This window comes from Phacochoerus africanus, chromosome 2 (assembly GCF_016906955.1).
Source record: "Phacochoerus africanus isolate WHEZ1 chromosome 2, ROS_Pafr_v1, whole genome shotgun sequence".
Classification (NCBI taxonomy): domain Eukaryota; kingdom Metazoa; phylum Chordata; class Mammalia; order Artiodactyla; family Suidae; genus Phacochoerus; species Phacochoerus africanus.
In genome coordinates, this window is record NC_062545.1 from 236,386,229 (window position 1) to 236,413,896 (window position 27,668).

General features: G+C 41.8%; 1 long non-coding RNA gene across 1 annotated transcript in view; it reads left to right on the forward strand.

The window, feature by feature from the left end:
- Positions 1–87: 87 nt before the first annotated feature.
- LOC125120088 (uncharacterized) overlaps positions 88–27,668 on the forward strand; it is a 111,982-nt gene continuing 84,401 nt past the window's right edge. Inside the window, exon 1 of the long non-coding RNA XR_007133242.1 lies at positions 88–275. This is a non-coding gene — a long non-coding RNA (uncharacterized LOC125120088). The remainder of the gene's footprint in view (positions 276–27,668) is intronic.

A 27,668-nucleotide genomic window follows, 5' to 3' on the forward strand; every position in this document is an offset into this window, starting at 1 on the left:
TATGGCAGCGCGGCCCCGGACGGCGGTCTCCCCTTCTCCCTCCTTTCTCTCCCGCCCCGCTTGCTTCCCTCTCCGCCGTCTCCCCCGTCTCTCCTCCCATCCACCCCCACCTCCCCTCCGCCAGCCGCGTCCTCCCGGGCTCGGCGAGGAACTGTTCCTGAAGGAGCCGCGGGACGCCGAAACCAGCCAATGGAAAGCGGCGAGACGCGGAGATTGGCACCCGGGATGGGAAGGTCGGAGAGAAGGAGAGCGGCGGGGCCGGGCTGTCAGTCAAAGTAACGTGGGGCAAGCAAGGGAACGCGCGGGAGCGCGCAAGCGGGAGGGACAGGCCAACGTGCAGCGGTCGAAGCTGGGGGCTCGAATTTGCAAAAATGCTGCCCACTTGTCACTTTTCCCTTTAATGAAAATCTTTAGATCTCAGTGAAACTCAGAGACTAACCCCGTAGGTTCTTATGAGGGAGAAGGGGTGCTTTTTGCCAGTTCGAGCCAAAGGAATCTTTCGGTGCTTGTCCCCTGTTTGATGCTACTATTGAAAGTGAGGTCACATTCAAAAATTTCTCTGAGGATTGTTTTTCCTCGAGCTGCCTTTTGGCGGATGCAGGAGAAGTGGACTGTGCACTTGGTGGAAAATGCGTACATGAGCAACTCATTGGCTGGCGTACTTACAGCAGCCGCATAAGACTAGGCTTTTAATGCCCACGCCCCCTTTTGCACCCAAGGTGGTAGGAGTTGGTTTTTATTAGAAAATTTCAAACCACCTTGCAAAAAGATCGGGCTGCCTTGATTTGGCGGGAAGGAACCCAGGGTAAGGCACGCGCGTCGTAGTCTCAGATGCGATATTTCGCCCGCGGCGCGAAATTTCGGTTCTTCTGTTAAAAGTCCAGATTTCGCTGTGTTGGGAGATAGCTGCTCAGAGTTCTAGGGGCTTCTCAGCAACATGACCACGAGTCTGTTTCCAATTAGTAGAAACAAAGAGAGTGTGTGGGATAAACAGCATCTAGACCTGAACAACCTGTCCTGCCCACCCCACCTCCACAGTTCGGATGGTACCCCCACCCCCGCCCCTGGGCCGGCTGAGCTGTGTAAGGCATTGATTGGGAAGCTTTGGATAAATGACCTGGCTAAAATTCTTATGAGGTGGAACTTAAAAGGGATTCCAAATTTTTAAATAGACAAGGCAAAATGTATAAATCTCCAGTTTGGGTCTGTTTTTCTAAATACACCACATAGCAAATAACCCACATAGCAGAAAATCTTATATATTGCCGCATTTATTTGAGTTATTTCCACGTGATTGGTAAGTGAATAATGCCGTTTTAGCCAAATGGTGGTGAATTCTTCCATAAGAAAGACACATCTTTGACAAGCATTTATCTTAGGTTGGAACGTACTGAATTTTTTGGTGTTAATTGCCCCAATGTTCCCATTATTTTACCTTCAAGAGAGTTATGGGAAGGCATTTATTAATCAGAAATAACGTTCTATTTTGAGATTTGCTTTTACGGAGATCTTTTTCTGGAAATATTAAAAGAATCATTTTAGACAATACATTTCAATGGTGGAGTTCTTAAAAATGTTTAATATTGATTTGTCTATAATTGGATCAATCTCAAATATCAATTATAAATGAAAAATTAAAGGAGCGATTTTAGGCAGTCTGTATAAGGTCATAGTAATTCTCCAACAAGTTCAGCATTGTGGCTTTACCATGTTCTCATTAAGTGAGGTTGGAGAGTGGTTCCTATTATTCATTTTGCTAACTTGGAAAATCAATAGGAAGGAAGCGCTGCCCCTTTTTTGGTTAAATTTGGTGATGACAAGACAGGTTTTCTCCCTATACAAGAATTTTTGAATTATATGGCTATGGGCAATTTAGCTTTGTCCTTTGGCTGCCTGCGCCTCTTGAAATCATCTAGTGATTGGCCGGCTTCTACCAGTCTATTGTTGGTTCATCCCATAATCAGCTCCAGGATTGTGTAGCAAGTGCCACACATAGACCTGTGCATGCTGGGACAGCTAGGGCAACTAAGACTTCTCCCTGGCTTATCCACACTTTACTTTGATTTACTAGCACAAGCTGGTAGTTAAGTTTAAATAGAGAAGTTAAAACCGGAGCAAAAGGGTTGCTGCTTCTCTTTTTCTCCCCTCTCCCATCCCCTTCAAAAATCAGTTCTAACACATTACCTTTAAATGTTCTCTAACATAACTGTTCATAGCAAACATGTCTACTCACCATATTTCCTAGTTTGCCATGGGTAAAAATTAGAAATTCTCTTTTAACAAGTGTTTCTTTTCCATTAGAGTCTGACACTCCAGGTCTTCTGATTACCTTATGATATAGTATCTGGAGAAAAGAAAGAGCAATGATTTGAAAATTGGAAGGCCTTTAATTTTGTACATGAAGATGGTTGGTTTTTCGATGGTTTCTTTCTCTTACAGTGCATCCTCCTTGAGAGAGGAGGCTGGGCCCCTCTTCAAGGTCATGTTTTCTCTGTGATTGTCATGCTGTAATAATTATACTACAAAACTCTCATCAAACTGCATTACAAATGATGGTGTTTAAACAATCAAGTAGCTTTAATCTTACGTTTTAAATAAATAATATATGTGCAGATTGCCTACAGCCTGTTTAAAGGAAAATAGTCCTACTCATGAAATCTGTAATTTTGGTTTTCTATTTAAAGTCTGTTAACCATAATCTTCCTTACCTTTAACATATTCATGTGTTGATGTTTTTACGTGAAGTAATATTAAGTACTCTGCTTCCCTAGGAAATTGTCTCTGAAAAAAAAAGTTCCTTCTTTATCCTCTACAAAAGAAACAAAGATTGCCAGATTGTTTATTTTCTCATTGACGCACATATGCGTATATTTCCATTCATTTGTTGCTGAGTTATCAAGTTTTCAACTTGCGAATAGTATAAGTAGTGACAAAAACTATATGTATCTGCTAGTATAAGAGAAAAATATGAATGCTGGTCATAGACGTTATGCATCTTTTAAGTCTATTGCTTTTTTATTTGAAATAATGCATGTTTTTTTAAAAGATCCCTTTTGTCATTTTCTATTCCTTTCAGCTATTATTAGTTATACATTTCATCATTTGAAATTTTTTTTAAACTGGAGGTTTTCTTAAGAATGAAGGATCCGGAAGGAATCTTCCCAGCGTTGCTTTCTTCCCTCACCACTTTACCAAAGAAAAGGGCAGGATGGCATGGGGTGGGGGTTGGGGGAGGACAGAAAGAAAAAAAATCAGTAGCAGATCCATGCAGCAGTAAAACCTCAAATAAAATCACATCCAAAGACTCTCTTGCGGTTTCACACAATATGGTAAAATTAGAGATTGCAGGAAACCAACTAAATTAAACTGGGAGCATGTGAAGAGAAACGAGCAGACTTTATGAAAATGACACGTTGACTGACCAGTATGCTTTTTTATCAACAATTTCTTTGTTAAGACGCAGATCAAAGAAACCTGCATATGTTTTCATTTTGTTGTAACTAGAAAATTACATCCAGATGTTTAATAGGCATTTGGTTGGTTTTTCAGCATTGATTAGATATGTTGGTTCTGTTTGCTTACAAGTGTAGCCGGATCATTAGCTAATGCAAAGAAATGTTTGCTGTGAGTTGCTAATTAGGGCTTTTGGAAAACCTCCACGCTCAAGAACAATTTGTACAGTGGCCAGAGAACTTGTGGGACTTGGGGAAGTTGTTTTCCCTCTTTGTCAGGGTGGGGAGAAGCAGACAGCCCAGTTCCCTAATCTCTTTCTGCCTAGGGGGATTGCGATGCTATCCCTGAGGAGTGGAGTACAAATAAATTAGGAGGAGACCACACAGGCACTCCTAAACACAGAGATAAATGTGCTCTTTCTGGAACCACCACTATGCAGTCTTTGTGGGGTGGGGGAAGCGAACATCTAAAATGCTGAACATTAACATGTGGAAGATGCTTGGTGCTAATGTTATCAAATACACAGCCTTTTAAAGTATACTTTAGAGACAGATGGGAAAGCCCTTTATGATAAACGAGTGTACTTGAATTCATTACTGTAGTACTTATAATTAAAAATGTCTCCTTTGCAATTTCAGTACTTTTCCAGGGTACAAGAGACCAAGCTTAGGAAAGGGAAGGCTGGGGCTAGTGAAAGGAGTGAAGGAGCAGGATTTTGGAGGTGAGGATGAGACTGAGAGGAAATGCAATGTTTACCTTCACAACCCACCCATTTGTTTACCTTGTTAAAGCCCCCCAAACTTGTAGGAGATTAGCCATTCACACAGAATTCAAATAAACTGTTGGAGAATTTGAGGCACCAGGCAGATAAACTTCTTAACTAGCCAGTCACATTTTTTAAAAACACTTGGCCTGCAGAAGAACCCCACCTCAGCCAGGGCAAACTTTTGTTTATTTAAGTCTATATTTCTGGAGAGGTATAGGTCCAAAATAGCCTGTGTTTATAAGCCATCCTAGAAGTGCAGATACAAATGCTCTTCTACATGTCACTGCCTCTTCTCAGCCTGTTTAATCTCCTGCCCATGTATGGCACATGTGTTAATTTGTTAGTGTAGACTGGTAAAAGTTGGGATAATACCCTTTTTTTTTTTTTTTTTTTCCTATCAGTTTAGCATTTTAGGCCCAACAGAAGCAGAAGGACATTTGGTAGACAAAAGAAAAAAGTAGTTAAAGGAAGCACCTTTGATGGTCTTTCCTACATATTCGCATAACAAGAGCAGACCTTGGCCCCTGAAAGTTCTCTGCAGTGACCCAGTTTGCTGCAGGCCTTGGACTTGCTGGGAAATCTACCTTGAACTGGAGCACCTTTTCTCTGACCTTAAAAGCCTTTGCTTTGGCAGTATCCTTGAAGCTGAAAACTTTTTTTGAAGGGTTAAAGCTGAGTTCAGCTAATCTCTGATCTCTTGGTGTTCCTTAAGGTGGAAGGCAGGTGAGCTCTGAAGATAAGAAAGGGGCTAGAAATCGAGAGAATATTCCAGATACCTCCAAGGTTTCTAGAGTGCTATGTCTAGACCTAGGTGAACAAGTCAAGCGAGGTAGCAGAATGTTGGGACATTCCACAAGACCACTAGCATGGGCTCTTAAAAAAAAAAAAAAAAAAATGGGGGAAGGACTATTCCCTAAACACAAAGACATATGAATGCAATATGGGAACCTTTATTGGCTCCTAGTTGAAAAAAACAGAAACTCAGCAGCTATGAAAGACATTCTTGGGCGGTTTTAGTGTGGAGTGAATATTGGGCAATAAGGAATTATGATTAATTTTTTTTTAATGTGGGAATTGTTGTGTCAGAAGATGTTCTGAGAAGGTGCATGGTGATACATGCAACTTCAAATGATGTCTACAGCTGCAAAGAAAAGTGTGTGTGGAAAAAGAGAAAGCAAATCTGATAAAAAAGTCAGCAGTTGAATTTAGGGGTAGAGTCTGTAGCTACTAATTTTACTATCCTTTCAATTTTTCTGTTTGTTTGAAATTTTTCATGATAAAAAGTGGGAAAACCATTTTACATTCATTGTCTACAGCATTTTCTTCATATGTTAAATGGAAATTCCCTTTATAGTTGAAAGATTGGCTTGTGATGTTCCTAGTTTTAAAAAGTACGAAAAAAAAAAGGTGAAACTTTTTTTACTGGTCATGGAGAAGGTATTGTACCAATATCCAAAGTATTACCCAGTGTTTTTCTCTGGATCTCTTAGCTCTTTTATTATTAGTGCTATTTTTTTTGTCTTTTTTTTTTTTTTTTTTTTTTTTTTGCCATTTCTTAGGCCTCTCCCTCAGCATATGGAGATTCCCAGGCTAGGGGTCTAATCAGAGCTGTAGCCACTGGCCTACTCCAGAGCCACAGCAACTCAGGATCCAAGCCTCATCTGTGACCTACACCACAGCTCACAGCAATGCCGGATCCTTAACCCACTGAGCAAGGCCAGGGATGGAACCTGCAACCTCATGGTTCCTAGTCAGATTCATTAACCAGTGAGCCACGATGGGAACTCTGAGTGCTATTTTATTTTTGTTTTTGTTTTTTCTGCAGTCTTAAATGTCCCTAAGTTATCAATTAATGTAAAGTGGAAATCTTTAAATAAATTAGGGTATTACATTAGCAATCCTCTAATGCATCATTTTGTGGGCCATCAAGCTCCGAATCACCAGAAAATATACTATAAAATAAAGAAGAAAATTGCTTACATATTAAGAATAAGGTAGTAGCAAATACATTTTATTTCAGTTTCTTAATTCCCTTTATAAATAGTTGCTCTGCTGATCTTTTCATCACTTAAACCCAGCAGTGAAATTTATAAATTGTGAGTTTGAGTTGGAAATTTCCGTAATATTTTGAAATATGATACTGAAAAAGATTATTGCTCTGTGTTCTAAGCTTTAAATATTAATCTTGAAAAGAAAATAACCCTAAACCTTGGACGCTGATGTTATCCTCATCTAGAATCACAGAGGCACATATATATGATGTGTTAATAAATACATAGTTTTCCAAAAAGTTGTGAAAAGTGACAAGGCATAATCTGAATGTTGACACTGGGAATGCCCCATCCATCAATTTTTTTTCCTTTAATCGTGCCTGTTTAGAATGATTTTTGTTTTTCCTATCACCATTATGTTTATTAAAGGAAAATTTTCTATGGCAGTGGTAAGCAGATTCCAGTTTGAGTGTGAACAGATTAAATCCACAACTTCCAGTAAAAAAAACTTGAGTGCCTTAAAGCAAGGCAAATATGAAAGTACCAGAAAACGAGGACTTTTTACACAGTGTCCATTATTTCCAATCTTCATCCACATAAGCAATGCTTATGTAAAATGAAAATGATAAAAATAACTGATTTACCATGACAGGAAAAGCCCCACGAGGATAGAGTTATCCTTCTGGTTTCCTCCATTGGCAGTCTCCACACTTCAGAAGAACTGGCAAGCTACAATTGGCACTTGAAAAAGTGTTACAAAACACTGACAAGTATTAGAGAAATGTTGATTCATGTAAACAGCCTGCCCCAATACCTTTCTTAAGAAAACTGGTTTTCTAATTAGCATTTCTATGGAGACAGGTATCTCTAGGTAACTGCAGGAAGTGTTTCCAGAAGTTATTTGCCTTTGCTGGAGAGAGGAGGTATCATATTTATGTCTTTAATTTCTGAAAACGTGAAAAAAAAATTGACGGGTTAAAAAGTCAATGGGCCTTCATAAAAAAGAATGACATTTTGCCCTTTGCAACAACATGGATGGCCTTGGAGGGCTTTATACTCAATGAAATGCATCAGACAGAGAAAGATAAATACTGTATGATAATCAGTTATATGTAGACGCTAAAAAAATACAACAAACTAATGAATATGATAAAAAAGAAGCAGACTCATAGATGTAGAGAACAAACTAGTGGTTACCAGTTGGGGTAGGGGGGTCAAGATGGGGATGGTGGAGTGGGAAGTACAAACTATTTATTAGGTGTAAGATAGGCTACAAGAATGTATTGTACAACATGGGAATATAGCCAATACTTAGTAATAATTGTAAATGGAGTGTAATCTTTAAGAATTCTATCAGAAAGAAAATAGTAGTCAATCACCAAATCTTGGGAGTTCCCATTGTGGCTCAGGGATAACAAACCCAACTAGTATCCATGAGGATGCTGGTTTGATACCTGGCTTCGACTTCTATATGCTGTGGGTGTGGCCAAAAAAATGGTTAAGATGATAAATTTTGAGTTGCCTGTATGTTACCCATTAATTTTTTTAAGTCAGTAAGATTCCTTCTTTGGGTCATCACCAGTTGTACAGTGGGTTCTCATCCTATTCACATACTGAATGTGTGCCTTCCATTGTTTGTTTATCAAGCACTTACTACAGGTCAGGGACTATTCTAAGTTTATATTACCTCATTTGACCCTCAAGGCATTTCTGTTAGCAAGTACTATTACCAGCCCAATTTTACTGACCAGAAACTAGAGACCTAGTCCTTTCCCAGTCACTTGTAGGAGAGCTGGGTTTTGAGCCCTGACACTCCAGAGAGCTCACTAGTAGCCGCTGGCCACAGTGAGTACTAGTTCCCCTTAAGAATGCTATTTCTGGATTTCCCTTCATGGCGCAGTGGTTAACGAATCCGACTAGGAACCATGAGGTTTCGGGTTCGATCCCTGGCCTTGATCAGTGGGTCTCGGACACGGCTCGGATCCTGCGTTGCTGTGGCTCTGGCATAGGCTGGTGGCTACAGCTCTGATTAGACCCCTAGCCTGGGAACCTCCATATGCCACAGGAGCGGCTCAAGAAAAGGCAAAAAGACCAAAAAAAAAAAAAAAAGAATGCTATTTCTCACTCTCCCCTCATACCTCTTATTGATCTACTGATGGAAAAAAATGTGTATTTTACTCACAAGCTTGGTGGGCTTTCTCAGTACTTTTGAGGTGAGGTTGATACTTTAAGAATTTATTTTCCTGCAGACAGAGCTGCCTCAGGGCTCTAGAACTGTGTCCACCAGCAGAAAAGTGCAGCCACCTTCAGTTGTGTGCTTTCGGGCACACCTGATTCATACTCCTAACTGCCGGTCAGCAAAAAAAGATTGGCTCAGTAACCAGCTGAAGCAGGGAAATGCCAAAGACGGCAAGTCTTCATTTCAGCTAGGACTAGGACAGCAGAGCAACCATCCTATTTACAACTTCACAAGTGATAAAAGTTTTAAAGATAAGGGAGTTCCCATTGTGGCTCAGCAATTATGAACCCAACTAGTATCCATGAGGAAATGGGTTTGATCCCTGGCCTCGATCAGTGGGTTAAGGATCTGATGTTGCTGTGGCTGTGGTGTAGGCACGCAGCTGCAGCTCTGATTCAGCCCAAGCCTGGGAACGTCCATCTGCCATAGGCACGGCCCTAAAAAGACAAAAAAAAAAAGCAGGAAGGTGTATAGAGTTTTGTGATTAATAATGGTTTGGGGGAGTTCCTGTCATGGCTCAGTGGTTAACAAATCTGACTAGGAACTATGAGGTTGTGGGTTTGATCCCTGGCCTCAGTGGGTTAAGCATCCGGTGTTACCATGAGCTGTGGTGTAGCTCGTACATTCGGCTAGATCCCGTGTTGCTGTGCCTCTGGCGTAGGCCAGCTGCTACAGCTCTGATTAGACCCCTAGCCTGGGAATCTCCATATGCCACGGGTGCATCCCTAGAAAAGACAAAAAAAAAAAGGCAATAACAGCTTGGGATGTCCTGCTAACATGTAGTCTGGGACCTAATAACATGTTTGGAAACATTGGAACTGTTGAATGGAAATAGATTTGTTTCTGTCCTCCAAAGTCCTCTTAAAATTGATTGCTTTCAAATATCTTTGACCACAAACCACATACTAAGAAATACTTTTTTTTTTTTTTTCTGTCTTTTGTCTTTTTAGGACTGCACTCGCTGCATATGGAGGTTCCCAGGCTGGGGGTCAAATTGGAGCTGTTGCTGCCGGCCTACACCAGAGCCACAGCAGCGCCGGATCCTTAACCCACTGAGCGAGACCAGGGATCGAACCTGCAACCTCATGGTTCCTAGTCGGATTCGTTTCTAATGCTCCACAAAGGGAACTCCCAAGAAATACATTTTAAAAATCTCAGTCCAGTTCTCTCTTTCACATACATAGATTGCAACACACAATTTTAAAATGCTGCTTATGTTAGTCAGGGCTCTCCAGAGGAACAGAACCAATAGAAGAGAATGAGAGAGGGAAAAAGAATAGCTTTATCATAGGAATTGGCCCATGCAGTCCTGGAGGCCGTGAATCTGCCATCTGTTAGCCAGAAAATTGGGAAAGTCAGTGGTACATTTCAGTCCAAGTCTGAAGGCCTGCGGTCTGAGGGACTACTTGTATAAATCCCAGAGGCCAGAAGCTTGACATCCCAGCTCAAGAAGAGAGGAGAGCCCGCCTTTCCTCTTTTTGGTTCTCTTTGAGGGGCCCCAGTGGATTGGATGAAGCCCACCCCCTTTGGTAAGAGTGATCTTTACTTTGCCTGCTGAATCAAATGCCAATCTCCAGAAACACCTTCCTAGACCCACTCAGAAATGCTTTTCTAGCTGTCTGAGCATCTCTTAGCTCAGTTGACACCTAAAATGAACCATCACAGCTATAGAATTTTTCGATTCGATTATTAACAACTTCAGCTTAATGGAAAGCCATTAACCCCCAAACCATGTTCATGAAAAATGGCAACCCAGGTTCACTCAGTAACATTAGGACAGATTGTTCCTTCCTTTACACTTTTGGAAATGATAAATCATAATCCCTGCCTGAAACGCAATTACAGTCTCAGTTCCAAATCAGTAGGGTTCAAGCTCTTTAGAGAATTTTCTGCATAATTCTTTTGTCACTTCTCGTTTTTTTTTTTTTTTTTTTTTTACAGCCGCATCTGCAGCATTTGGAAGTTCTGGGCTAGGGGTCGAATTGGAGCTGTAGCAATGCTGGATCCTTAACCCACTGAGCAAAGCCAGGGATTGAACCCACATCCTCTTTGATGCTATGTTGGGTTCTTAACCCAATGAGCCACAGTGGGAACTCCTGTCACTCCCTTCTTTGCCGGCCCTTTTCTGCCTCAAGTTTCCATCTCCTCTCTCAGGCATCCCCTATCCTCCTCTGCCCCTCCCCATCCTCGAGCTTAGAGTGCCTTAACAAAGAGAGCACCTGGCTCGGAGACAGAGGGTCCTGAGATGGAACTCCCATCTGCCTCTAACTGTGTGACCTTCAGCAAACCACTCCCCTCTCTGAGCATCTGTTTCCTCACCTATAAAATCAGGATAATAGCACAGGTCTCTCAAGGTAGTTGCCTGGATGGAAAGAGATAAGCTGAGATAATACAGTCCAGTACTTAACTCAGTGCTTGACCCTGAGAACTTTATTCCTTTTCCTTTTTTACCTGAGGCTGAGGAATTACCACCCCTGCTACTGTGCATCCTCAAAAATCAGACAGCAGCACAGATTCCAGAAGTGTGTTCCTTGGAATTGTAGCCCAGCCCACGGCCTAGTATTCTGGGACCTATGAGATAAATCGTCATGGTATTTCTTAGAGGCAGGATAAATGGATCTCAGGGAAAGGCAGGAGTCTTGGATCTTGAATGCCCTTCCATTCCAGACTGTTTCATACTCAAGAAAAAAAAAAAACAACCAGAAAACCACAGGTATACATATCTTTTTGGAAGTAAAAGTACATTTTGGGGTGGAAGTGCTATGGAAACCAATAATGAACACCATACAGTGATTATTTGGGGTGGCTGAATGCCCTGAGTTGCCCATGTAGATAATACAATAAGGCAAAAATGGCTAACCAGAGAGAGGTTAATGGAATTAGGTCTCAAATACACTCTTTTTGAAAGTCACACCGTCTTGCCCAATGAATGTGAAATGCGTTGGAAAAGACCCTGAGAAATACATACAGAAATTAGGAAGTCAATTAGATATTAACTGAACTCTTTTGAGGAATGTGATCTGGCCTAGGATTCTCTTTGAACTGGGAACTTCCACTTTCCTTTCACATCGTCTTATTTTATTAGCGATGGCCGAGGTCTCTCAATCTGTGAATAAGGTTTAGTGAGAATTGATGAGCCCTGGCTAAGTAAGAATCCTAATGGCTGTGGGTTGCTGTTCTGTGGTAGAAGTCAAACTCAATTATCTTTAAATTCAACAATTCTTTGTCGGCGGAGGGACTCTTTAGGACAGACCTCTTCTGTGTGTCTTTCTTCATTTGAAATATTTTGTTGGAAATCAGGCCTACTTTAGAGAGACCAAAAAAAAAAAATCGAAATACAAAACCTTCATTTATGAGGGGAGTGAAAGAAAAAGAGAAAGGGTTTCTCTTTCTGGATTTGGCTTTTTCCAGTAAGGAACAGTTAGACCATCCAGTAAACAATCTTGGCTACTCAGATCAGGCTTTAGAAAATAAACCACCAATTATCACAACATTGTAAGTCAACTATATTTCAATAAAACTTTAAAAAATGGAGAAAACCACCAAAACCATCATAATTTATAAAGAATAGTATGCTTAGCATTGCTGTATACATAGGCCGATTCTACAGGCTTTTATATCATTGTTGCTCCCTTCCACCACTGTAGTCATTTAAGGAGGCGTTCTATTTGGGAAGATAGAACAAAGCCTATCTTTATGCTGTGAACAGTGCAAAGAGGAGGGGAGAAGAGGAAAGAATAATGAACAAGGGGAGAAGGTGGTACTTCTTAAATTTTACTCAGTAAGAATTCCTTCAGTGTCAAATAAGAGGCATATCTAGAATTTGCAGTCTGTCAACTCTTATTCAATGTCTTCAAACATATCCATGGAGACACAGCTCTTTTTTCAATAAGCATATTCACACAGTAATACATTAGCAGACATTAGGACCAGCATGGAATGGAAGGTCCACAAAGACACTAGGCTAGAATCAGGAAATTATTATTATTATTTGATTGCAGCAGCGGTGTGTGGAAATTCCCAGGCCAATGATGGAACCCGAACCACAGCTGTAACCAGAGCCACAGCAGTGAAAATACCAAACCCTTAACCCACTGAGCCATTAAGGAATTCCAGAAATTATTTTCTAGGAATGATGTATTCTCATTTCCATCATCCTTTTGGGTTGAGTGTGGAAAACAAGATGGTTTGGGGGAGAAAGGCCAGGGGTGGGGGTATTGGTTATGGAGGGAAGACATTGATGATGGGAATTTTTTATTTCCAGTGTAAAAAGAGCCTAAGATGTTCCTTCCATTAACCCTCTCATTCACATTTCTGGAAAATGTTTTGAAAGGAATCTGCATAGTTCTATAATCTCATCAGATACTCACTAGGAATCTCAAGCTGGATTTAGTTTCACTGAGTCTAGCTCAGTGGTCTGTACAGTTCTTCCATATGTAAGGGGAATCAGTAGAGAATTGAATATTGGCTTCAAGACCCAGAAAAGTACAAATCCTTTCCAATACAGCAAGCCTTTAAAGTAAATGGAATTTCTTTGGTGAAGTGGGTTTTTCCCCAACCACAGAAAGTCTTTTAAGGGCTAATGCCCTACTCATGAAGCTCTACTTGTAGACCTTTTCACGATCCATCCAGATAGTGTGCATCCACCTGAGCTGTTGGTCCTCAGTAGGTGGGCATTTTCTAATGTATTACTCATTAAGACTTAGCTGCCCCATGTTTCATTTTGGGAGATTAAATGGAAATTAAAAGTTGTGAAGTGAAATTCATTCCAGGTTACAAGTTATGAACCATTGCATTTATTTGGATATACTAAAAACACAATTCTGTCCTAGGCTTTGATGACATCAGGAACTATATAAAAGTTCATTCCTCTTTCAGAGAGCATATAGGATAACTGGGAAATTAGAACTTATACTTTAAATGATGAGTACTAATTTTAAAAACCTTTAAGACACTGGATGCCAAGGATCAAATGAGTGTTACTTTCAATGAGCCCTGTAATAATTAGTGGAGCCGTGTGCCTGGAGATGGTACTATAAAGGCCTCCAGCACCTCGCCAAGGGACTCCAATTATTTCAGTGACCCTGAGCCTTGATGCTATGCTCCTGCTAGAGCACCACCAAATACTGGTGTATTTCATTCTCTTATACAAAATAAAGAACTAATTTTACTAGCAGAAAATGGCCCATAGCTATGCCATCCAAAATAAAAGCAACAAGTGGGAGATCCTGTTGTAGCTCAGCGGAAATGAATCCGACTAGTATCCAGGAGGATGGGGCATGCCGTGGGTGAGGCCCTAAAAAGCAATCAATCAATCAATAAAATAAAAACAAAGAGTATAGCTTCATGAAAAATAATCTGGCTATCGAGCTGGGCCTGGGTGTCTGTTTTTGAGTTTTTCCAACAATAATTTTTTATTACTCTTTAATTCCTTCCAAATACTCATAGCATCAAAGGTATAAAAACTTCAAGGATGAAAATTTAAGTTTAAAAGTTCTGTCTCAGAGTTCCCGTCATGGCTCAGTGGAAATGAATCTGACTAGCATCCATGAGGATACAGATTCGATCCCTGGCCTCCCTTAGAGGGTTAAGGATCCAGAATCGCCGTGGGCAGTGGTGTAGGTCGCAGACATGGCTCAGATCTGGTGTTACTGTGGCTGTGGTGTAGGCCAGTGGCTACAGCTCCAAGTGGACTCCTAGCTTGAGAACCCCCGTAATGCAGGTGCGGCCCTAAAAAGACAAAAAAAAAAAAAAATTCTGTCCACTAACTTAATTTGGTATGCAGTTTGTGAAGAATGGGCACAGCAAAGGCTGTCATTGTTTGATTTTAGCAAGGAATCACTTTGGCCCAGTTCCTAGAACACTAGCATCCCCTCAAGCATACTTTTGGGACCATTTCCAAATTGTAGAAGTGGTTAGAGGAGGACCTTCAGGTACCATGGCAGGTTGAAGGAAGATGCCTTTTGACAGCTTTATAGTTCTCCTTATCATCATTTTCTAACCCATGTTCCTGAAGTTTACTGTTCTAAGTACGTTATATATATGAATTCATTTTTTTCTTCACAAAGACTTTAAAGTCAGTACTTTTATCATGTCCTGTGCTGGTTAATTTTATGTGTCAACTTGATGAGGCTAAGGGATGCCCAGATAGGTGTGTCTGTGAGAGTGTTTCTGGAAGAGATTAGCATTTGAGTCAGTAGACTGAGTAAAGAAGAGAGTCTTCACCAATATGGTTGGGCATCACCCAATGCGTAGAACAAAGAGGAAGGCAAATTAGCTCTTTGCTTGAGCCCAGACATCTATCTTCTGCCTTCCAACATCAGCATTCCTGGTTCTTGGGCCTTAGGATTTGAGCTGAATTACACCACCGGTGTTCCTGGTAATCCAGCTTGCAGACTCCAGATCCTGGGACTTCTCAGCCTCTATAGTCATGTAAGCCAGTTCCTGTAACAAATTTCCTCTCATCTTTCTCCCTCTCCCTCCCTCTCCTTTTTTTTTTTTTTTTTTGGCCTTTTTAGGGCTGTACCTGCAGCATACGGAAGTTCCCAGGCTAGGGGTTGAATCAGAGCTGCAGCTGCTGGCCTGTGCCACACCCACAGCAATACAGGATCCCAGCCACACCTGTGACCTACACCACAGTTCCCAGCAACTCCAGATCCTTAACCCACTGAGTGAGGCCAGGGATCAGACCTGTGTCCTCTTGGATGCTAAGTAGGTTCATTACCGCTGAGTCATGACGGGAATTCCATATATTTATATATCCTAGTGGTTCTATTTCTCTAGAGAACTCTAATGCACCTCCATTTCACATTTGGGAATACTGAGGCACAGAGTTAATGGCTTTCCCCAAATCGCACAGCTAGTGAGTGGCAGAGCCGTTCTGCAGTCAGTATTCTTAACCAGGGTGCCTGCCACCTCTCAGGTAGATTACTGATGACCCCTTTGAGCTAAGGCCTAACCTCTAGAGTTTAACTGAAGGAGCTGGACCTAGAGAAGTCCAGTTTGGCGATGGTTGGAGTTCCTTTCAGCTAGGAGCATCAGAAAAGCCCTGGAAGAAGAGACTCTCTTGAGCTCATGGACGGTAGCCACAACACAGGAGCGGCATGTTTGTGGGCAGGTGCGAAGTTTGTCAAGACAAACCCTATCTGCTCTGATTCTTCCCTGGCATCTTTTTTTCTTCACTTCCAGTCCTTAAGGAAATTGAAACAACTTGTAGCAAGACTTGCTCTTTCCCAGGGCCTCTCAGTCACCTGTGAAGTTAGTTTGAGTGTGCTTTACTACTGGGAAGGGAGAGTAGACATGGTTGGAGAATGTACATGGTAGCACTTTGGGGAGGGAATATCCACTCCCTCTCATCACAAATGGTAACTCTGGGAGGCTCCCTTTGCCCTTGTACTTCTGCTTCCTTTCTCCCCTCTTGTTGGCTCCTCACCTCACCATCCTCCCTAATATGGTAATCGTGGACACGTTTATTGAAAGGTGGTCATTAAAGTTAAGAAAGGATATTCCATCTTTCTCTTTTTTGCTTCTTGCCCTTCTAAAGGGCCATCCTAGCTTTCCTGGTGCCTTCTGAGGGTGCCTAGACTAACAAGGTACACAGAAATGTGGAGCCTTACTTAGGAGTCCTGGCCTTGGCTCCATCCTTCTCTATAAAGGAAGCAGAGACACACTGATTTGGAAGTGGGTAGGCGTGGGAGCTGGTTCTGGCACTTGCTTAGCGAGTTCTTTCTTCCCCATTTGGCTGTTGTTCAGGGTGTATCTGTTCTTCCCTTCAGCAAAGATCCCTGAAAGAATAGAGACGGCAGGGATAGGAGTTGTCCCCCAGAACTCTTTCCTGAACTTCTCAATATCAGGAAGACAGTGTTAGGTAATGCTAAGGCTTTAATATTACCAGCTGATACTGGCTGGGGGAAGAAAGTCATTCTCTGTAGTCCCAGCACGGCTCACAAATGGTTGTAGCTTTGTCAATATTGAATCAAGAGCCCTAAAATATTTCATCTTCCTTAATCCAATAATCCTACCACTGGAACTGTGTCCTGAGGAAAGAGTTCAAAGAAAAACAAGGTAATTATAAGTATATCCGGTGCCCAGATCTTAGGTTCTAAATACTATTATTCATGAGTAGGTACCAGAGCTCCTTGGAGAAATCACTTATTCAGATCTGGGGCAGGGAAACCTCTCACTGTCAGTAAGTCAAATGGTGCTTGGAGGGTGAAGAGTTTTGACTGGAGAGGCAGTGAATTCTGCTTTGGATTGAGTTTGAGGTACCTGGGAGATACACAGCTGGAGAGGTTCAATGTGGGGGCTGCATAGATATGGATGTAGACATATAGGTATAAGTGCAGACATGGTGCAAATGGATAATAGGCCTGAATAGTTCCTGCATCACTTTGCAGCAAAATTGTCTCAGATACTTGGTGAACATGCATATCTCTGGGTCCTACCTCCGGGAGCAGGACAAACTACATTTTAAGGTATTTCCGCCCCCCAACCCCGAGTCACTTTTTAAACACATAACAGACTAAGAAATACTTATTTAAAAGATCATGAGGAGTTCCCACTGTAGCACAGTGGGATCGGCAGCATCTTGGGAGCACTGGGATGCAGGTTTGATTCCCAGCTGGCATAGTGGGTTAACTGTCTGGTGTTGTCGCAGCTGTGGCTTGGGTAGCAACTGCGGCTCACATCTGATCCCTGGCCTGGGAGCTCCATGTGCCATTGGGTGGCCAAAAAAGGAAAAAAAAAAAAAAAGATTGTGAAAATGTGAGGAGCCATTGTAGGACAGATACAGAAGTAGGAGGTAGCCCAGGATACCACAGTACACAGCGCCAGGGCACAATGTTTTATTACAGAGCCCTGTGCCATCATACTGAGAGGGCAAAAGAGTTTCTACAAGCATAAATGTAAAAAGGAAAACCATAAAAGTGCAGAAGAAAATATAGGTAAAGTTTACCTGATTACAAGGTAGAGAACTTTCTAAAAGCAAAGGAAGAAAAAACAGTGTTGCCATGTTTGACTGCATGAATTTTTTCTTTTTCATTTTTTTTTGTCTTTTTTGTTGTTGTTGTTGTTGTTGTTATTGTTGCTATTTCTTGGGCCGCTCCCGCGGCATATGGAGGTTTCCAGGCTAGGGGTCCAATCGGAGCTGTAGTCTCCGGCCTACGCCAGAGCCACAGCAACGCGGGATCCGAGCCGCGTCTGCAACCTACACCACAGCTCACGGCAACGCCAGATCGTTAACCCACTGAGCAAGGGCAGGGACCGAACCCACAACCTCATGGTTTCTCGTCGGATTCATTAACCACTGCGCCACGACGGGAACCCCTCTTTTTCATTTTTTAAAGTTTTATTAAAGCATAGTTGATTTACAGTTTTGTGATGCATGCTAAATATTTCACCATGTGAAAAAAAATCATGAAAAACATTAATATAAGAAATGGGGAAATGGAGTTCCTGTTGTGGGTCAGTGGTTAACAAATCTGACTAGGAACCAGGAGGTTGCAGGTTTGATCCCTGGCCTTGCTCAGTGGGTTAAGAATCCGGCGTTGCCATGAGCTGTGGTGTAGGTTGCTGATGCGGCTCGGATCCCGAGTTGCTGTGGCTGTGGCGTAGACTGGTGGCTACAGCTCCGATTCGACTCCTAGCCTGGGAACCTCCATATGCTGTGGGTGTGGCCCTAAAAAGACAAAAAAAAAAAAAAGAAATGGGGAAATATAGCAAAGTTAATCAAATAAAGTAATATCATTAATATATGAAACTTTCATAATCCACTCAGGAAACTATGAATATCCTAGTAGAAAAATGAGCAAACACATGATCAGGAAATTCTCAAAGGAAATACAATTGTGTATATATATATATATATGTATATATATATATACACACACACACACATATGAAAAAATGACTATGAAATGCATATTAAAACAAAAATAAAATGCCTTTTTAAAATATTACACATGTGAGATCATGCAGTATTTCACTTAGCATAATGCCTGAAATGCTATTTTTTAGCTCAAGTTGGTAAATAGTTTAGCAATGCTCTAGCAAGAGAATCAGGGAACTAAGCAAAGTCCTCCACTCTTAGTAAAATGTATTTGGTGGAATTTTTCTGAAAGGAATTTGGAAATCTATATCAAAAATTTGAAAATTTACATAAAAAAGCAGTTCTGCTTCTAGGAATGTATCTTTCACTGTTACAAAAAGATGTTCCTTCCAGTTTTATTGCTAATATCAACAAATTGGAAACAACTTGAATGTCCAACAGTGATTTGGTTCAATAAATTATGGAAGTCATATAATGCTATATTTTTTAAAGCCTCTGCAGAAGAAGCATGCTTTAGTAAAAGTATTTCAAACTTGGGTGCCATGCAATAACAGAAGTGAGTGAAGTAATCTGGACATTTAGTGGAGAAGAGAACTGTTTCATTTTTCTCTTATTTCTATCATTATTTTTTTTTAAAGAATGTAAAATTATAAACAGCAATTGACAATCTCAATTGGAGACAATAGGGAACAATGGGGAACTGCAGTAAAGTAGAAAGCATGGGTGCTGTCATATAGGAACAGCTGAGCTCCATGTGGTTGAACACCCGGTGAGCCAATCAAACTTATTTATTGGCTACCAGTTTACAACCTTTGCTTTAAAATTTTTGTTGGCCAAAAAAAAAAAAAATTGTTTAAAATTGTTAAGTAAAAAAAAAAGGGTTCTGCAGGAGTAAATGTATAAGAGTAAATGTAATATATCATAGTATGATGTTGACTTGGATAATACTTATGGGTATTTGTGTGTGTGTGCATCTTAATATGTACACAGAAAAAAAGCTTAGAAGGAAATAAGCTAAAATGTGGTTTTATGTAGGTCTTATGATCACAGGCTGTTTTACTTTTTTCTTTAATATCCCTGTATTTTTAATGTTTTCTATACAAATGCATATTATTACTTTAAAAACAGTTAAGCAAATGAACGGAAGTTTTTTTTTTTTTTTTTTGTCTTTTTGCTATCTCTTTGGGCCGCTCCCGTGGCATATGGAGGTTCCCAGGCTAGGGGTCGAATCGGAGCTGTAGCCACCGGCCTACGCCAGAGCCACAGCAACGCAGGATCCGAGCCTCGTCTGCGACCTACACCACAGCTCACGGCAACGCCAGATCGTTAACCCACTGAGCAAGGGCAGGGACCGAACCCGCAACCTCATGGTTCCTAGTCGGATTCGTTAACCACTGCGCCACGACAGGAACTCCCCGGAAGTTTATTTTGAAAACACCTATGCTCAGTTTTGACAGGAAGGATGTCCCTGAAAAGCTCCGATGGAATCTCTCTAGAAGTTGTATTGTCAGCTCTTGAACCTGGGTTTTGTACCTGGTGGTGGTTATTATTATTTATTATTCTATTGTGTTTAAAATGCTTACTGGCTTTTGCAACCTTGTGCTTATCACCATTGCCAAGATGTTTATGGACATGTAAGCCAGTAAGAATTTGCCTGTTCTAAGTTTTGAAAAAGTTGTATTACTTCATAGAGATGTACACGTTAATAAAGATAACTGTACAGATACATATTATCAACTCCAGACCCGGCAGCACTACTAGTTTAAACAGCACAAAACCATGCGCTATGCCTCAATCGTCCAAATGTCCATGTGAAAACATTGCCACTCATGCAGTTACCTGGGCAATCTTAAAACACTGATAAGCTGGCTGTTTTCCCCTGGCCTGGAGAATGCAGCAGATTCACACTTTGTAAGTCAGGCCAGCAAATCCAGAGAATGCAAATAGAGAGTCGCAAACCTGTGAGCACTTTTATTCCCTTCCCAGACGTACAGAGCAAAATGGATCACTTTGCAATGGTGAAGGGAGAAAAAAGAATTGAAAAGAAGAAAAGAATGTGTTGGTTATGTCTCCCAGTGGCTTGGGTAGCAGGGGATCTTTTTTTTTTTTTTTTTTTAGGAAAAGCGGGATCCTAATGGGCACTCCCAGTTGGCAGAGGCAGCCTCTGAAAGCTCCTCTTGTCAGTGGATAGAAGGATCCATTGTTTTCCCAATCTGAAGTTATCACGCTTCCCTTTATCCTTTCTTTTGGACCTTTTAGTGTTTGCTTTATCAGAATATTTTAATCCCTTCTGTGGTGACTGGTGTAATTTATCTCATTAAGCCTCTCCTGTTTTCTTCTGTTTACATGACTAATATTATTATGTTTTATGGAGCTTATACCAACAAGCTCCTCCTTTGTCCTATTGTTCCAGCCAAAAATCAACAAAGTTTTATCTTTCCAATCTTGGGCCTCACCTACTTGTCATTCAGTTTGTACAGGTTGCGTGAAGAGCATGTTCCTTTGAAAACAAAGCAAGGATTCATTTTTATGACCTAAAACCAAACAATTACCTTTCTCGAAAAGTCCTGGTCATCTCTTTTTATGAGTATAGACTGGCAGAGACTCACCTTATGAGGGAGGGAAAAAGCAGGTACTTCCTTGTTGGTCGAAAGCCCAAAGTCCCTGAGTAAATAACGCCCTGCTCCCTAACCTGTATTTTTTTCATGGTGTATAGAGTATCCTGGAAGCAGAGAACCTGCACCCAGGAAGACACCTGGTGAGTTTATCGCATCCAAGCCCCTGCCCTTGAGCAAGACACACCCAAGCCAGACTGAGCCAGACCAGAGGAGAATGGGTCCTGTTTTTAAAGGTACATGAAGGAGAGTCTTCACTGAACCAGTCACGTATTTGAAATAGCATGTCAGAAAATTCGTTCTCTAAAAAAAACCAGCCTAATAAAAGCTTTTATTGTCATTTCCTCAATTACGCTGCTTCTTTTCCAAATTGAAAATACCTGGGTGCCATCCTCAGGGAATCAACAACAATTTAATGAGCAATAACTTCCCACAAGGCAGTGATTCTCAAATGTTAGTGCAGATCAGAATTACCTGGAGGCTTATTAGAAACACAGGTTGCTGGACCCCAACCCCCAGAGTTTCTGATTCCTGAGATGGAGCAAAGCTTAAGAATTTGCATTTCTAGCAAGTTCCCAGGTGATGCTGATGCTGTCTGACCACAGATCCCGCTTTGGGAACTGCTGATGGCAGGAACTCTAAAAGAGAAATATGAGGATAATTAGGAGGCAGAAACAAGTGGATTAGCAGCAAGTTAAACAAGTTGACCTCTACATAGAAAATGCTAAATGCCTATCAGAAAATTTCTGTGCTGTCAGAGTCCAGGGGGGGAAGGCTGACCATGAACAGTAGTTTAGGATGTTAGCCATTAACATAGGGACCTGCGGGAGCAGAGCTGAGGAGCAGTGTTCAGGCCAGTTGGGGAAGAGGCCAGGAAAGCTTCCTGCAGAACCGGAGGCCTGAGGAGTCATTGCTAAGTTGTTGCTTAAGGAAGGGAAGGTATGTGCTCTGCCAGCAGAAGGAACTGTATAGGATTAAAGAGGAGATGTGGGGTTTTCTTAGAACAGCAGGTCATACAGTTTTGTCAGAGGGGAGAGTGGCAAACAAGGTGATGATGACAGAACTGCAGAGGTAGTCAGGGGCTAGCTAGATCAGCTGGCTTAAGGAGCATGACAGTGTTCCAAAGACCATTATTTGACGTGAGATGAAAAAAGAATAGAGGACACAACTGTTCCCAATCCTGTACTTCCTTCTCTGTTAACTGGGACTTCTCTACCGAGTTGACTCTGGTTTTCAGCTATGTCCAGGCCTTAACTTTCCAGCCTAAGTGTGGACAAAATTCCCTTTCCGTTTAGTTGAGAGCTTTTAGAGTTTCATAAAGGGATATTTGTGAAAACACTAGGCAAACATAAAACCAAAGTGAACAAAGAATACTAGAGCTTGGTTCTGGAAATAGGCTTCTAGCTCTGTCTTTCACTAGCTATACTGCCTTGAGCTTGTTAACTAACTTCTTGTGCCGTTGTTTCTGTATTTAGATAGAGACTTAATTCTGTAACAAGAGCCACAAGATCTTACATGGTTTGACCCCTACTTGTCTTTTTCAGCCTCATCTTATATCTAATGATTTTAACTTTTTCTGCTCCAGCTGCATAAGTCTTTGAACCTTGTGTTTTTTCATGATCCCTTCTACCACAGGGTCTTTGCACATACTGTGTCCTCTGTCTGGAATGGTCTTGCCTTCCTCTTCAGTAATTACTAGATTTAGATTTAAGACCCACTCCCACTAGAAAATCTTTGATTTCCCCGAATAGATAAAATCCCTCCTCTTATAGATTTTTTTGGGGTCTTTTTGTCTTTTTCTAGGGCCATACCCACGGCATATGGACGTTCCCAGGCTGGGGTCCAGTTGGAGCTGTTGCTGCCAGCCTACACAAGAGCCACAGCAACACTGGATCCAAGCCGCATCTGCGACCTACACCACAGCTCATGGCAACACCGGATCCTTAACCCACTGATCGAGGCCAGGGATTGAACCCGCAACCTCATGGTTCCTAGTCAGATTCGTTAACCACTGAGCCACGACAGGAACTCCCTCTTAAAGGTTTTTTTTTAGTGTGATGAACTTATTTGATAGCACTTAATATTGTTTTTTTTCTGTGTAATTAATATTTCTCCTTTCCTAGACCAGGAGTCAGCAAACTATTGCCAACTTTGGCTGGCAGCTTGTTTTTTTCTTTATTTTATGTAATTAATTTATTTATTTTTGCCTTTTTAGGGCCACACCACAGCATATTAAGTTCCCAGGCCAGCAGTTGAATCAGAGCTGCAGCTGCCAGCCTATGCCACAGCCACAGCCACAGCCACAGCCACGGCAACACACCAGATCTGAGCCAAATCTGCAACCTATGCCGCAGCTTGCAGCAAACACTGGATCCTTTAACCTACCGAGCGAAGCCAGGGATAGAACCTGCATCCTCATGGACACTAGTTGGATTCTTATCCCACTGAGCCACAAAGGGAAATCCAAGCAGCCTGTCTTTTTAAAATGAAGTTTTGTTGAAACACAGCCAACCCACTTAATTACATATTATCTGTGGCCACTTTTGTACTAACTACAGTGGTAGAGTTGAGTAGTTGCAGCAGATTTTATGGCTCACAAAGCCTAAATAATTGCTCTGGCCCTTTAAAGAAAAAAAATTTGCAAATTTCTATATTTAACTATGATCTGCGTGAGAGCAGGCACAAGGTGTGTTTTTGCTTACTCACGTACCTTCAGCATCTATCTCAGTGTCTGCTACATGGAAGATGTGTGGTAAATAAATGAATGAATGAATAAATTTTCAAAAATAAATATTGAGATGCAAGTGAAACTGTTTTACTAGCATGTTGAAAGGGTTAAGTAAGATGATATATGTAAAGAACTCAGCAGTGTAGTGCCTGAAACTTAGCAGATGGTTAATAAATGTTGACAGTTATTATTCTCCATCTTTCCTGAGTGCATTTTAGTCTTCTCTCTGGCTCTGGACTTAAGCTGTCCCCTGGCCTGATTTGTGTTCTTGTCCTTCACTTGTCCTATTGTCTCTTGTCCTCTGACCTTTGCCTCATGCATGAGAAAGGCATTTCTCTTTCTGACTCCAGGGTTCTTTCCTTGGTCTCAGATTCTTAGCATTGTCTTCTCTACTGTTCCCAGAGATTTCCTTTTAGGATATTCAGTCTATTTGAAGCATGTTTTTCTCAAACCTTGTCATAGCCTTAGGGTAACCTTCCTTTAACCTGTCCCCCAGGGCTTAGCTTCACCAAGGGTCATCTAAGTGATGGCACTTTTGTCTTATTTTATGGCCAACTCCTTCAGCCACAGCAGACAATTTCTTCTTTTCCGATTTGGCAGGAGGAGCTGTAGGATTGGAGGAAAGCTCCTAATGAGAGAGCAATGAACAGAGGCTGGAGAACTGAATCTGTGTGGTTTTGAGGCAGGAAGGATCAAAGCCCAGCCCAGAGATTGTTCAGCCTGCATACAGCCCAGCTGGGGCAGGGCCCAAAAGGAGGGGTCTTAGTGAAACAGGGGTCAGAGAACCTTAACCTGTGAGCCAAATCCAGCCTGCCTCCCATGTTTCTGTGCTCTCATACTAAGAATGGTTGGGGAGAAAAATCAAAAGAAGAATGATATTTTATGGTGCATAAAAATTATATGAAATTCAAATTTCATTGTCCCTAAATAAAGTCTTACTGGAACACAGCTGCGCTCATGTATTTACATCTATGGCTGCTTTCACGTCACAACAGCAGAGCTGAGTAGTTGGTGTTCTGGACCAGAAGGCTGAAGATGGGAGTTTGCATTGTGGCTCAGTGGGTTAAGAACCTGACGTAGTGTCCGTGAGGATGCGGGTTTTCGATCCCTGGCCTTGTTCAGTGGGTTAAGGATCTGGCATTGCTGCAAGCCGCAGTATAGTTTACAGTTGTGCTTTAGATCTGGGATTGCTATGGCTGTGGTATAGGTAGACAGCTGTAGCTCCAATTCAGCCCCTAGCTTGGGAACTTCCATGTGCCGCAGGTGTGGCCCTAAAAAGGAAAAAAGAAAAAAAGCTGACTATGTTTACTGATTGTCTCTTTAGAGAAAAGGTTTGCCATCCCTCCCGAGTCACACCATTAGCCTGAGCTGTAACAGTGACTTTGACCTGAGCTCATCAGAGCATCTTCTGTGTTCAGTGTTGCAAGGCCTCTACAAACACCACTAAGTCCAAGCCCAAGCCCAGGGTGTGTCAGGGAGGGAATGGGTTAATTAGGTGGGTTAATTAGAGGAATCATTCCTAGAGGAGGTGGGAAGGGATGAGATGAGAGAACACAACAGTCTGGTTCGAATGCAGGTTCTGACACCTACAGCAGTGTCTTACCTTGAGTCAGTGTCTTACCTTCTCTAAACAGCAGTTCCCATATTTAAAATAATTATACTCTCAAATATATATAGTGATGTGGTGAGGACCACATGAGCTAATCCATGGTACAATACCTGGTGTGTAGTAGGCACTCAATAAATATTCGCTACTATTACTGTGCATCATGAAGTACACCAGTGGAAGGGTTGCCTTTGGGGAGGAGAAAGCCATCTCACTTAGTGCACTGTGTGGAACAGAGTAAAACACATAGACATTGGAGACAAACATACCTGGATTCAGTTCTGTCTCTGCTAGTGATATGCGTATACATCACTACTGTGTGATCTTAGGAAAGTTGATTGACTTCTCTGAGCCTCAGTCGCCACCTCCCTTCCTTTATGTAACTCAATTGGGACCTTCCCGCTCTTTGATTTAGGAAATATTTCCTTATGGAATCACCTGTCTCCATCTCACGTGAAACACACGGCGCTTCTGTTTCACCCTGGGCTAGTAAGCCCATTCAGAAAATTCTCTTTCTGCAAACACTGCATGAATGTAATAAATATACTGGAGATTTGAAGAGCTCTACTTTTGAGAGTGGGGTCATTTGGTGTCCTGCACAGTCTTTTTCCAAACCTCCTGCTTTCCTCTTGCCCCTCCCTTCTTTTTGAGTGAAGAGCCCACAGTGCTCCCCGCCCGCCCCCCCCCCCCCATTTTCTACCCGTTTCTCTATAACCTACTCCTCCCACTGTGGCCCAAAGAAGCTGGTCACTGCATTTCCCCACAAAGATGGTTCTGTCCCCAGGAGGAATTCTCCTACTGGCTGCTGAAAGAACAAATTTCATCTATCCCTTAACAAGCAAAATAGGGATGATTGTGACTACTTCACAAAGTGTTTGTGGGAATTAAGTGAGGTAATGTATCTGCCAGCTCCTGGCATGCAGAAGGCGAACCCTGCCTTGAGTTCTTGAGTCCTCCTTTGAGATCCGAAGGAACAAAGAGAGAACTGAGATATTTTGAGGTGGGGGCAAGCGTTGATCCAGCAGCCGGAAGGTCATCTCCTTGACCATCACCCTCCAGTGGAGTAGAAGAGATCATTTGCCAAGAGAAACTGGGAGAGGTGGAGGGACTCAGGGCGGAAGCCAGACAAGTCTGGTTTATCTTGGAGTCCAGCCAAAAGGGTTTAGTTACTAAAACAGCAGTTCCTCTACATAAATCCTTCAGGTTCTTGAAAAATATTACTAAATCACTCCTGAATCATAAATAATCCTAATTTTATTAATCTTGCCTTTCAGGCCAAGGCACAGCTCCTGCAGGCCTACCCCTCTTGAGCATAAACCTGAAGAGGGAGGGTCCCTGGGCAGAGGGTGGTACCCGTGCCCTGCGCTGAATGGTGTTAGGTGGCCGGCAGTTTAAAGCTGGCATTCCCTGATGTTTTCAAAGTGGGCTCTTCTTAATAATCTTAAGCACAGGACTCAGAATTGGAGGTTTATTGGCAATGTTCTGCAGGCAGGGGCATGGGAGTTCTGTTACTTGCCTACTTGGACTTGTTTGATGTCCTGTTTGTATTAGTATTCTTTTTCTTTCTTTCTTTTTATTTTAACCGCAGAGGTTTTTTTTTATTTATTTATGTGCTTTACTTCTTCCAAAAGAGCTGATAGATGGCTCTCTTCCATTTTGCTTTGGGCCAAGGATGTTTCTACCCAATGTTGTGAAAACAAATGGTTGTGATTAGTCAATGCCATGTTGTCTTCTATACCTTAAGAGGCCCTTGCTAGCCTCCCTAACTGCCCCTGCCCATCTCTCTCACTCTCTCTGTTTCTTTTTTTAAGTGAGAGATTTTCCATGGTTTTCTTTCCGAAGCAAAGCAAAGGGTTAAGAGTTAGCAACACCTGTCTCTGTTATGTGATGTTGTTTGGGGCTAAAAAAAAAAAAAAACAACCAAACAAATTAGCAGTCTGCTGTGTCTTCTGAGTCTTTATTAAATGTTTTGGTTTTATGACTTAATGTTTTCTCCAAATAGAAAACTAATTTGTGTTTGTGTATAAAATGGGGAGACACCAAAAAACATAAAGAAATGTAAATAAAAAGTATGTGTTGAGTTTTTCCACCATGGGAATCACCACTGTTAACATCTTGACTCATTGCCCTAGACTTTCTTTTCTCTGCACATGTGGGTAGTTACCATATGTGGTCCTATTTATGCACATGGTTTTGAAGCCTGATTTTCCTTTTTTTTTTTTTTTTTTTTTTTTTTGCTTTTTAGGGCCACACCCACAGCATATGGAAGTTCCCAGACTAGGGGTGGAATCGGAGCTACAGCTGCTGGCCTATGCCTCAGCCACAGCAACTCGGGATTCGAGCTACATCTGTGACCTACACCACAACTCACAGCAACACTAGATCCTTAACCCACTGAGCGAGGCCAGGGATTGAACTTGCATCCTCATGGATCCTAGTCGGGT